A 13268-nucleotide genomic window follows, 5' to 3' on the forward strand; every position below is an offset into this window, starting at 1 on the left:
ATGTCAGTTACATGAGGAAGAATGCCAGCAGTGTGCAGGAATCTGGACAGTGAATTCACATCAAATTTGTTTGTGACTCCTCTCCCTGGTCCCTCAGCTCTGCTACCACCAGCCTCTGAATGAAGGGGACTCATGCTCAACTTGCAAGACTTCAACCAGAAAGTAGCAGTCACAGTCCCTGCATCACATGATACCTGCCATCCCTAGCTTGTCTAGACTTCTGCAGCAACCAGAGTGGAAGAAGACCCCTGGAAGCAGCCCAAGGCCCTCAGTGTCAGCAGTACATGTCAGCACCACAAAGTGGGAGGCTGAGAGGCCTAGATCACTGCAGTCAAGGGGATGTGGTTCATATGTGACCAAGACACAGAGGTGGGAGTCATAATACCTAGATTCAAATCCCAGCTCTGCCACTTTTTAATGGGTGACAGTGTGGCACCTTAGCCTCACTAGGTCTCAGAGTCATCATCTGTAAAATGAAGTGGACAACTCCATCATCTGGGACCCTAGTCAAAAAATCCTGGGATTGCCACATAGATATGATGGGCCTAGACCGCTAACAGATCCCTCTCTCCATTATTGCTGGGAATCTTGTGTACCCTCCAGTGGGACTCTACAGGAAGTTGCCCTCAAAGTGGAACAATAATGGTAGGGACTACCCAGCTGTCCAAGGAAGGCTCAGTCAGCATACTATGTGACTCAAGGAAGGTGGGTCCTGAAATGGGTGCAGCCTAGAATGTTCCTAGTTACAAACATGGAATGCTAGCTCAGATCTACAGGGATGCAGAGGTTACACAGGCTCCTGTACTGAATATCGGACCCAGATGAGATCAGTGGGGTTTACAGTTAGTGGTATTTATATGCTGAACTGAAAATAAAAAAGGTGGTCATGTTTATCATGGTATCTGCATCCCAGTGAAGCTTTGGAGGGTTCAGGAGTCAGGACAAGTCCTATGTTTCCGGTTGTGTCTGTCTCACGGTACTGTTATCTGATTTGCTACTAGAGTCTAACTCTATATCATGCATGTTATCTCACATTATGCCATGTCATGATGTGTCATTGTTTTGTGTTGTGTTATATACTTAAAGTATGTTATAACAAACATTTGTAATGTGTTCTAATTATTATATCATACTACATTACATGTTACTACATATGCATTACATTATTATAATGCAAACTGTGTATTACAATTAGTAAATTGATATTTTGTTTTCATATGAGCTATATTATTGTCATAATAAATAATTGCATTCTTATTACCATGTGACATGCAGTAGATTAATATCTTTGCGAGAATTATTATTATTATTATTTTCCTCAAAATTCCTGAGTTGAAACCACTCCTTTAAAAAAATTATCATTTTATTGGAAAGAGTAAATCGTTTATAATACTGCTGTTGACATATGGGTACAATTTTTCATCTCCCTGTGATAGGTGTCTGTCTACAAAATACTTTCACCCTCAACTTAGGTCCTTTTCCACCATCATGCACCAGGACCTCAAAGCTCCCGCAGCCCACACCCTTCCTCTCCTTCCTCAGAATCATTCACTCAGCACCAAGGGAGAATTTTTCATTTCTCTCTTTCTCTCTTTTTCTTCCTTTCTTTCTTTAATTCTTTCTTTCTTTCTTCATTTCTGTCTCTCCCTTTTTTATTTGTTTCTCTCTCCTCTTTATTGTTATTGTTTGTTGTCATTAGGATCTTCACTGCTGCAGGCAGACTTTTGCAGATAGAAAGGCAGAGACAGAGAAAGCACAACACCAAAGCTTCCTTCCATGTGGTGGTGGGAGGTGGACTTGAACATGATTTGTGTGCATGACTTAGCAAGTGCACTATCCAAGAGAGTTTTTAAAAGTATTTTTATTATATTTAATTACTTACTGGATAGAGACAGCCAGAAATAGAGAGGGAAGGAGGAGACAGAGACACCTGCAGCCCTACTTCACCACTTGTGAAGCTTTCCCCCTGCAGGTGGGGACCAGGGGCTCGAACCTCGGTCCTTGCTCATTGTAACATGTGTGCTCAATCAGGTGAGCCACACTACCTGGCCCCTCAAGTGAACTATCTTGAGGGCCCTCTTGAGGCTGCGTAAGAAAACCAGGTGAAAAAAACTGGCCACAGCAAACCAGCTCCCTGTGTTTCAAACAGAAGCAGAGAAGACTAGACCCCAAGTTCTCTCCCCACAGACTTTGCTAAGAAGGGTAAGAGGAAGACGATGTAAACAGGTAAGATTACTGAACTCACAGAGTCAACTCGCCCCCCTCTATCCCATTTCACATAGGGGGATGCAAAGAGGGCTGGGCATGGCCCCAAGTCACACAAAGGCAATAGCAGGCCTGGTATTCCTGGCCACCCCAAGTCCTGAACAACAGAGCATACTTGTTAGACTTCTGCTTTGGGGATACACAGGAGAGGCCAGTGTGCTCCACAGAGAAACTGACTAGACTCCACAGGGGCCCCTTTTAAAGTGTGCCCCCAACCCCTGCGTTCAGGCAACCCATCGGATCTGATGTCCACACCGCCTCATATCAAAGACTCTCAAGCTACTTTGAACATTTCACACTTTGAAGCTCCTTCAGACTTAAAATCCAAGCCTGCACAATATCTTTGCAGAGAAATAACCTAGATTTGTCACAGCGCATTTGGACACATTTGTATGGTCCCTTGATCCATCCCAGGGCAGACAATAGCTCCCTGGTTTCACTTTCAATAAGAACACTCCCAACACAGACAAGAAGAATTGGGGGGGGGGGGGAGTGGAGGAGAGGTGTAAAATGGGCAATTACTTTTAAAATAATAATAACTTTCCCAAATGTGAAGACAAATTCTGCATGCTGAAATGGAGCCTGGTTCCTGCCAAGTGACAGATTTATAACCAAGCGACTCTAACGGCTGCTGACAAGTCCCTACCGAGGAGAGAGAGAGAGAGAGAAGAATGGGGTGAGAAGGCTATGGAGCAGATAATGGGATTTGGGGCCCTTCACTTGCAGGTCACTGGTTTTAATTTAGCCCTTGGCACCTTGGCACGGTCTAGCCACTGAGGAAGAACAGGTAGGCAAGCTCAGTAACAGGAAATGGGGTAAGGATCCCCAGAAAGCCATCTGAGCCCCTGATACTAGGGGGAGCTAGAATGCAGCAGGATAGATGTCAGAGGTCCCTGACCACAGCTGGGATGATGGTAGTGGCTCCCTTCTATACTCTCCATTAAAATTCATTATAGGATCCATATGAGCTGGGATCCAGAGCTGTCCCCACCTTGAGACTTAGACTTCAGCTATGTGAGTTTCACAGAGGGCCCAAGCTACTGGTTATATCACTGCCCCACCTTTCTCAGGCTCTGAGCCCTATGGTTTGCTCAGATAGAGAAAAGTCAGAGGGCAGTCCAGGAAAACCCCAGTTCAAAGTCCAGAGGCTACCTGTGCAGGTCTCTGTCAGCCTTACCATCCATTCACAAGGGCCAGCAGTCACCTTTCAACATGCAGCCTAAGAAACAAAGAACATTCTGGCACAGTTACAACATGGAAAAAACTTGCAGGCATTATGCCGAATGGAAAATGTCAGATGCAGAAGGAATCGCTATGGGGTTTCACCCAGATGAGAGAGAAAGTAGAAGGCTGTGTGCCAGGAATGACAAGGGAGTTAGGGTGTTGGTGTTTAATGGGGACAAAATCCATTGGGATTTGAAACAGTTCTAGGAGTGGATAGTGGTGATGGTGGTGCAACAATGGGAATGTACTGAATGCCTCTGAACCATGTACTTGAAAAGAGTTAAACTGGCGAGTGTTGTGTTATATCTGTTCCTCTGTTGTTTTTGTTCAGGCTGCTATAAGGAAATTCCACAGACTGGGATGCTACAAACAGCAGAAACAGGCTTCTCATGGTTCTAAAGGCAGCAAGTACAGTGGCAGGTGCTAGCATGGTGAGAGTCTTCAGTTAAGTGCAATTTTTCACTGTGTCCTCATGATGGGGAGGGGGGTTTGAAGGAAGAGTACATGGAGAGGGAGCTCACTGGGGCCCCACTGATAAGGCTTGTGACTTTGTGACTTAATTTACTGCCAAAGGTCTCACCTCTTAACACCTTCACAGGGGATGTAGGGGACATTAAGGTTTCAGGATGGAGAGCATAAATATTCACATGCACACAAATGCATTTCAGAGTCTGCCCTGAAAGAAAGACAGAGGAAGAAAGAAAAGAAGTGAAAAAGAGAGAAAGAGAGAGAAGGAAGAGGAGGAGGAAGGAAGGAAGGAAGGAAGGAAGGAAAGAAAGAGAGAGAGAGAGAGAGAAAGAAAGAAAGAAAGAAAGAAAGAAAGAAAGAAAGAAAGAAAGAAGCGGCCACAGGAATAGTGAAACTTTGTAGAACGGAAGATAGCCCTGGTAGCAAGAAAAGGAAATGTGATCTCTGCACAGTGATAAGAAATGAACCAGGGAGCACACAGCCCTTGCTGAGCCAGTTTCATTGTGGAAGCGGGGACAACTGGGGTAGGAGAGGAGTTGATGCCCTGGCAGAACACCCTGGCCACCAGGCCTCCCCCTGACCAGCAGAAGAGACTGCAGTGGACCAGGAAGATTGGAACATTCCCCTGCTAATCAAAAGTGCATCCATCATTCAAGCCATGAGTCTTTTCTTGCCACTTATTCCAGAAACCTGTTTAGAAGAGTTCAAGGTGTGGCCAAGCTCACCTGCCTGTGCCCCACCAGGTAATCTATCTTTATTCTGGTCTCTGCAGGAAAGAACCAGGGCCTGTGTTCCCGGGAAGTGAAGGATAGGCTGTTTACTTGTGGGCTTCCTTGCCATTCTTCATGCTTAGTCTGTAGGAACTGGGACGTGAGATGAATGGGCCAGGCGCCTCCTGCTCCCTGCACCGGGCAGCAGCAGGACACACTGTGGGAAGTTTCACTTCCCACTAATCCATCTCAACTTTATTACACCCTGACAATGTCTGTTTGAAGTCTTTGTCATTTCCCATACTGAGGCTTATTTTTTTACTTTTGGCAACATGTCGAATGTGCTTTTTTTCCTTGAGCTGTTATTTCATTTTAGAAGTCCCTCGGACTGGCTGAGATGGAGGGAACTTAATAGAGTTCCTCTTGTCCTATAAAAATTTCATATCTGATTGTTGACAGCTTCAATCTTCAAAGAATCCATTAAGTGAGACCAGCCACACCTCCTGATGACATTGCCATGTAACTACACTATCTTGAGCTGCTGGTACTTTTCTAGGCTGCCACGGTTTGTTCTCTGGGTAGGGGCAAAGCCCTTCTCACCCATCCACTGGGAGCAGAGTAACCAGTTTGTCAGGGAAACTGCTTCCTGCACCCACAGCCTGCTTCTCCAGCCAGAAAGCATTTAGCTCTAAAAGCTTCCCACCTTATCAACTCTTGAAGGTAGGCACTTCCATAGGAACACACCAAATTGGATGAATTTGGTCCTCACAAGCAGAATAGCAGATCCCTGGCCAGCAGGCAGCCTCCACTGTCCATTAACCAGTGGGTACAGCACAGATACAGAGGCTGAGTGTTGTACACAGGAAGAACACAGTTCAGGACAATCCAGACAGTGCAGAGTTAACCACAAAGGCCTCCTAGCCCTCCAAACTGTGGGGGAGAAGAGAAAATGCCTCGCAACCCTAGATAGAGGTTCTCCTTTGCTAGTCCAGTAATCAGATTAACATTAGACAGAATAGGAAGAGAAAAAAATGTTTTGTTTCCTTAAAGCACAAGAAACTTTAATTTTTTTAGTCCTCTTTTCTTCTTTTAAATGTCATTATATTAGGTGGTTAATGGTTTACAGTACCATTGTTGACACATGGGTAAATATGATCAGCAGCTGGAAAACACTCTCACCCCCAACTTAGGTCCTTTTCCACCATCAAGCACCAGGACCCCAAAGTCCTTTATTGGGGAAAATGATGACTTGCTTGCAAGACCATTGTCACATATGTATATTTCCTTATGTCCCCATGATAGTGGAAAGCACACTATATCTTCCAGCAACTTATCATCTTCCTCTATCCAAGTACACTGGGTTCCCAACTTTCTTTCAATCCCCTTCAGTTCATCCCTTCAGAGTCCTTGACTCATGCTACATGAGACCACAGTTAAAGTTATAATCTGTATTTCTCTTTCTTTGTTTATTATGTCTCTCCTATGAGTAGGGGAGGTCATCTGATACTTACCCTTCTCCTTCTGGCTTAATTCATTTAACATGATTCCCTCAAGTTCCACCTACAGTGTAGCAAAAGAGATGATCTTATTTCTTACAGATGAGTGTGGTGTGTGTATGTGTGTGTGTGTGTGTGTGTGTGTGTGTCCACTTCCTTGCCACTCATCTGTCATTGGACAAGAAAGTCAAGTTTAATTATGTAAATGTAGGGAATCTACAAAGACATGATTCAAAGTGGGGCAAATGGAAGCATATACTCTGAGTTTAATGTGGTGGGGCCCAAATTTTCATGGAGAGAGTAAGGGGGGGACACACAGTGTGGAAATGTTAATTATCATAAAGAATACCAGGTAACTGGGTATACTCTGTAACGAGATTTACCCTGATCCTCAAGTAAGTTTCTCTAAAGGTTATTCCTGATTAAGAAATTATAATTCTGGTGCAGCGGATTAAGCGCAAAAAATTATAATTCTAAGAAAGACTTCCCAATTTTCACTCTGTTAAGGGAAGGGCCTTGATTAGCCACAACTAAAATAACCCATGTGGTTACCAAAGTAACTTATCTTGTGGAGGGAGAAATGTCTGAACATCTGGAGTAGGTCTGTCTGAGCATCTTGGGAGGACTATTGGAGTATCTTGGAGAGGTCTATCTGAATAGCTTGGGAAGGCCTGCCCCTTAGCCCTTGAGGTTGGCAGTCAGAGTGGCTGGAGACTGAGTGCTATACTATCCCCACTGTTATCCACAAGACCACGACCACTGCCCTCTCTCTGGATGTGCCTCCAACCTACAGGATTGTCCTGGCAGCATGCTTATTCTTGTAGTCCCCCTACTGTAGCCCTTAGAATCAGGTGCACAGATGAACTGACAGACCTGATCAAACCTCCTCTTGTGAGAATGCAGATTCACAGAGACCACCTGTTCAGATGCCTATAACCTGCAAGATCAGGCATAGGCAAGTCATCTGGACAGTGGAGCAATTTAGGTCACCAAGACAGGGAAGAATAAAGAGAAGAAACAGAAATACAAGTGGAAACAGAGGTTTCCACTCCTGGTCCTGCATGAGCTAATGCATAATCTAGGTCCCAGAAATGTGCTTCAGTGGCAGGAGTGTTCAAAGATAGCATCCTGTGTAGGGGGTGATCTAGGCCAGCTACCCAATCCCAGGAGTAGTTGCAAGAGGCCAGTCCTCAGTTTCAACATGTAGGTCTTTTGAATTTCAAACATGTTTTGTTTATCTTCAAACAAATTTTCACTTAATAATTAATTTTAATATCCTTAATGGAAGTACATCTTATTTAAAGGCCATAAGTGACCAACTCTGGCAGTCAATGGAAAGTCAAACAAAATCTGTATTCATGAGTTTGCTAATAGGTCTTTAAGAATTACATGAATGGGTGTTTGATTTCTGGCTCCCTCTAAACATGTCAAAGGTCTCTGAAACTACAAGAGTGGAAGGAGGGAGGAGGATGGATGGTGCATCCAGAAGAACTCAGAATTGTGATTCAGGAGATGGTGGTTCATCCCTTAATAATGAGACAATTGGGAGCAACAGCAGCTGTGCTTCTCTCCTCTCCCAGGTCAACTAGGAATACCAAAGGAGAACACCTGGACTGCAACAATACAGGACTAGAACAACTTCAGGAACCCACCAAATCACTGGTGAGTGCAACATGTGTGGTTTGTGGAAGCCATGGGTGTACTGAGTGGCTGGTAACAGTCTTGTGGTTTAACAGTTGAGGCACCACATCCAGCCTGTTTTACCAACAAAAAAGACTGCTGAAAGGAGGAGAGGACTCCCTTAATACTCACCAAATGCAACTGTAAGTCTCTATTGCTACAACCCTCAGAGGCTGGAGAAGCAGGAAGGAAACCCTATGCTGACATGGGGGGGTTGGGGGGGGGAACTGATGAGGAGACTCAGGAGAATATCTACACCTAGGTGGTCTAGCAGTGGGGCTGTATGGTGGGAGTTTTTCCACATTGTTCTACTGATGAGAACATGGTGAATAATTGGATCAGAACCTACACAACAAGCTGAACAAGCTAAAACAGTATCAGAACAGGGTAATAAAATAGTTGAACTCCAGAAAACAGTAGAGTGAAGAAAGAATAGAATAAATGAGCCTGAAAACAGAATACTGAAAACAACAACAGAGACAAATGAGATGATTTCAAAAAAAATAATATATGCATTATTGGCTTACCAGAGGAAGAAAGAGAAGGAGGGGAAGAAAGCATTCTTCAGGACATAATAGCTGAGAACTTCTCTAGTCTATACAACTTCAAAGACATAAAGGTTCAAGAAGCCCAGCGGGTCCCAAAAAGAATTAATACAGTATTAAAGACACCAAGATACATCATATTAGAATGGAAAGGAATAAGGATAAAGAGGATCCCAAAGGTTGTAAGAGAAAAACAGAGTCACCTAGAGAGGAAAACCCATAAGATTAGCACTAGACTTTTCCACACAAATACTACAGGCCAGAAGAGAACAGCAAGGTATCTATCCAGTTAATGAGAAAGGCTTTCAACCAAGAACACTGTATCCTATTAGACTGTCATTCAGACTAAGTGGAGGCATAAAAACTTTCTCAGACAAGCAACAGTTGAAATAATCAACTATCACCAAGCCTGCCCTGAAAGAAGCTCTGAAAGGTCTCCTAGAAACACTCAGACCACCATAAATAGGCCATATATCAAAACACTCTAAATATCTACAAGAATAGCATTAAAATATCTTTAAACTTTGATATCAATAAATGTCAATGGTCTGAATTCACCTATTAAAAGGCACAGAGCAGGAAGATGGATCATAAAGAACAACCGAACAATATGATGTCTAAAGGAAACCCACCTAACTCAGCAAGATAAACACAGACTCAAAGTGAAAGGATGGAAAACTATCATACAAGCCAATGGCCCACAAAAAATGGACAGGAACAGCTATTCTCATATCTGACACGATAGACTTTAAAATCAATAAAATTAAAAAAGATACAAATGGACACTACTTAATGCTCAGAGGATCAATCAAGAGGACTTAAAAACTATTAACATCTATGCACCCAATGAGAAGCCATCTAAATACATCAAACATCTAATGAAAATGCTACAGCAATATATTAACAGAAACACAGTAATAATAGGGGACTTCAACACTCCACTCTCTCAGCTTGACAGATTATCCAGGTAGAAAATCAATAAAGAAACGAGGGAGCTAAATTATGAGATAAATAAACTAAAACTATTGGACATTTTTAAAATCATTCACTCCAAGAAACTGGAATACACATTCTACTCAAGCCCAATGGGTCATTCTCAAGGATAGACCATATGTTAGGCCACAAAGACAGCATCAGCAAATTCAAGAGCATTGAAATCAACTCAAGGGTCTTCTCTGATCAGAGTGGAACTAAACTAACACTTAACAATCAACAAAAGATTATTAATAGACCCAAAATGTTCGGAAGCTCAGCAGTATACTACTAAACAACTACTGGGTCAAAGAGGAAATAAAGGAAAAAATCAAAATGTTTCAAGAGTTCAATGAAAATGAAGATACATTGTTTCTAGGAATACTAAAAAAGAAGAACTGGGGCCTCAACAAGACTGGACTAGAATGACTTCAGGAACCCACCAAATCACTGGTGAATGCAAACATGTGGCTCATGGACAGAGAGGAGCCTAGAGAGAGATTAAGTGGCTGGTAACAAGCAGTTTACCAGTTGAGACACCACCTCCAGTCTGTTTCACCAAAAAAAAGAAGGTTGATGGGAAGAGAGGACTCCCCTGAGACTCACCAAATGCAACTGTGAGTCTCCATTGCTACTTTCCACAGAATCTGGAGCAGCAGCTGGTGGGAGGCCCTGTGCTGACACCAGGAGACAGAGAACTAATGAGGAAACTCTGGAGAAGATTTATACCTTTGTGGCTGAGCGGTGGGGATGTGAGAGTCTCTTTGCATAACCAATGGATTATCTCTGCCCCTCCCTGATTTAACTCTTGAACAGGAGTCAGTGATTAAGCTAAGAAGCCTACTTATTTATAGTTTAAAAGCCCTCAGGCTCCTATAGCCTACAGGGAAGAAAAAGAACAAAAGAGGCTTTTATTCCACTGTGCTCTAACACAGAGTTTAAAATAATATCAATTTACACAACTGTGAACCCTTTAATTCCCTTACTTAGACACAAGTCAATCCAGGCAAGAGTGATCAGTAATTTGAGAGAGGGACCTCATAACATACTATATAAAATGGTTAAACCAACAAGAAGAAATACTGGAGAAATGAACCAGGACAAGACTCCAGCTAAAAGTCCCCCAAAAGTGGAAGGAAGCACAAAATATCAACATCCAAACACTAGTTAAGGAAATAATCATAGGAGTAAAGAGTTTGAAAGAATTGCCACCAGAAATACAGAAACAACAAATGAGACCCTGGAAGAAAGCATTATCTCAGGGTTATTAGATAGCTGAAAGCTGAAATAACTGAGCTAAGAACACAACTAGCTGAGCAAGCTAAAACAGTATCAGCTTCAGTGACCTCATAGACAAAGAGCCCTGGAGATGCAGGAACACTCTGGTGTGCTCCAGCTGGCAGTAGATTGCCCATTGGAGATAACTGATGAGTTCTTTTCCAGCCAGGCTCAGCTTCAAGCTACTCTTCAGCAGAACCACTGAGACCCCAGCCACAAGGCTGATATGATGCAGAGATGATCATTCCTTACACCCTTCTGCCCACGACTGGGCTCCCAGTCTCAAAGCCTAGAAGGCTTAGGTCAGTACCCTCAGGTAGATGAAACAATTCTGGTCCTTCCTGGACTTCCTTGGAGATATCTCACTGTTTTTCCCAGATAGTGTAGGTAGTAGTCTATTGTTGTGACTATGAGGATTACAGTCCCCATACATTCTGTCTGGCCTCACCACCTACTCAGTGGAACATGACCCCATACAGTGAAGACTTGGGGTTTAAATCCTGACTCAACTCCTTGCTAGCTGTGTGACTTTATTCAGTTACCTTACCTACCCTCTCTGTCCCTCACCTCTAAGTTGAAACTTGTAAATATTTAATACCTGACTCACAGTTTCATTATGAGAACATGCTTGTATTTATAAAATTAGAAAGTTCTCAATGAGTCTCAGTATCTACCACTGTAAAATCATAGAATCATCCTGAGCAATAATAGAAATGATGTCTGATGGTTATTAAACTCAACTCCCAGAATGCAACCCACAGTTAGGAATAGCTACACTCCATCATCTTCATCGTCCTCACATCATCATCATTATATTCATCTCATTACTCATATGCAATAGAGACACTGATATCTTTCCCATAAAAATCACAGGACTGAAAAAGAAGAGAAGTCAAATTAAATAACACCTCAGAGAGTTGGGTGGTGGTTCACATGGTAGAGTGCACACATCACCATACATGGACACTCAGGTTCAAGCCCTGGGTCCCCACATGCAAGAGGGAAACTTCATGAGTGATGAAACAGTGTTACAGGTATGTCTCTCTCCTTCTCTGTATCTCTCACTTTTTCATCAAAAGAAATGGAGGAAAAATAAATGACACCCCACAATTTATTGGCCTTATTGTGTCTTTTTTATTATTTCATTTATATTGCCACCAGGATTATTGCTAGCACTTGGTCCTGGTACTATATATCCAGCACTCTTCACAGATTTCTCTATAGAGATAGAGATAAAGACAGAGAAAAATGAGAGGGAAGGGGGATACAAAGGAGAGACAATTACAAATAGAAGAAATAGAAAAAAGAAGAGGGCTCACTACCAAACACATTTTATGAGGCTAACATCACTCTCTCAAAAGCAGGAAAGGACTCCACCAAGAAATCTGCAGACTATATCCCTGATGAACATTGATGCAAAGAGCCTCAACAAAATCTTGGCTAATCCTTTTCAACAACATATGAAAAGAATAAACCACCAAAATGAAGTGGAATTCATCCCTGGGAAACAGGGGTGATTAAACATCGACAAGTTAATCAGTGTAATCCACCATATCAACAACAACAAATACATATATCAGATAATTTTACCAATTTACACAGAAAAGGCATTTGACAAGGTGCAATACCCATTTATGATAAGGCCCTCAAGAAATTGGGAGTTGAAGTAAAATTCCTCAACATAATAAAGGCTATATATGACAAACCCATGGCTAACATCATATTCAACAGGGGAAATTTTTCCCCTAAAATCAGGAACTAGGCAAGAATGTCCACTCTCACCACTCCTATTCAACATAGTCCTAGAAGTCCTCACCATCAGGTAAGCGATACCAAAGGAATCCATATTGGAAAGGATGATGTTAAATCATCATTATTTGCAGATGGTATGGTGTTGATACACCTAGAGGACCCCAGAAACTCTGCCAAAAAAAAAAACTACTGGAAATCATCAACAAATTCAGTAAAGTAGCAGTTTACAAAATCAATACCCATAAACCTGTGGCATTTCTCTATTCAAAAGATGGGCCAGAGAAAAGGAACTGAAGAAAGCAGTCTCATTTCCAACTTAACCAAAAAAGGTAAAATACCAAGAAATAAATCTAACAAAGGAGATCAAGGGCCTTTTAAAGAAAAACTATAAGACACTTTTAAAAGAAATAGAGAGGATTCAGGCAATAGTGCAGTGAGTTAAGCACAGGTGGCGCAAAGCATAAGGATACTGGCATAAGGATACTGGTTCAAGCCCCTGGCTCCCCACCTGCAAGGAAGTCATTTTACAAGTGGTGAAGCAGGTCTGGAGGGGTCTCTCCCCCTGTCTTCCCTCCTTCTCCATTTCACTCTGTCCTATTTAACAATGACTACAACAATAAAATAACAAGGGCAACAAAAGGGAATAAATAAGTAAATATTTTTAAAAAGAAATAGAGGATGAAACAAAGAAATGGAAGAACATCCCCTCTTCATGGATTGGAAGAGTAAAGATGATAAAAATAGCAATTCTGTAAAAATAAAAACCCTTTTAAGATCACAATGACATATTTCAATAAAACTGAACAAGTTATTCAAAAATTCATGTAGAACCATAAGGCTTCCCCAGAGCCCCACCCTACTAGTGAAAGAGAGAGGCA

Source organism: Erinaceus europaeus, chromosome 11, assembly GCF_950295315.1.
Source record: "Erinaceus europaeus chromosome 11, mEriEur2.1, whole genome shotgun sequence".
Lineage (NCBI taxonomy): Eukaryota > Metazoa > Chordata > Mammalia > Eulipotyphla > Erinaceidae > Erinaceus > Erinaceus europaeus.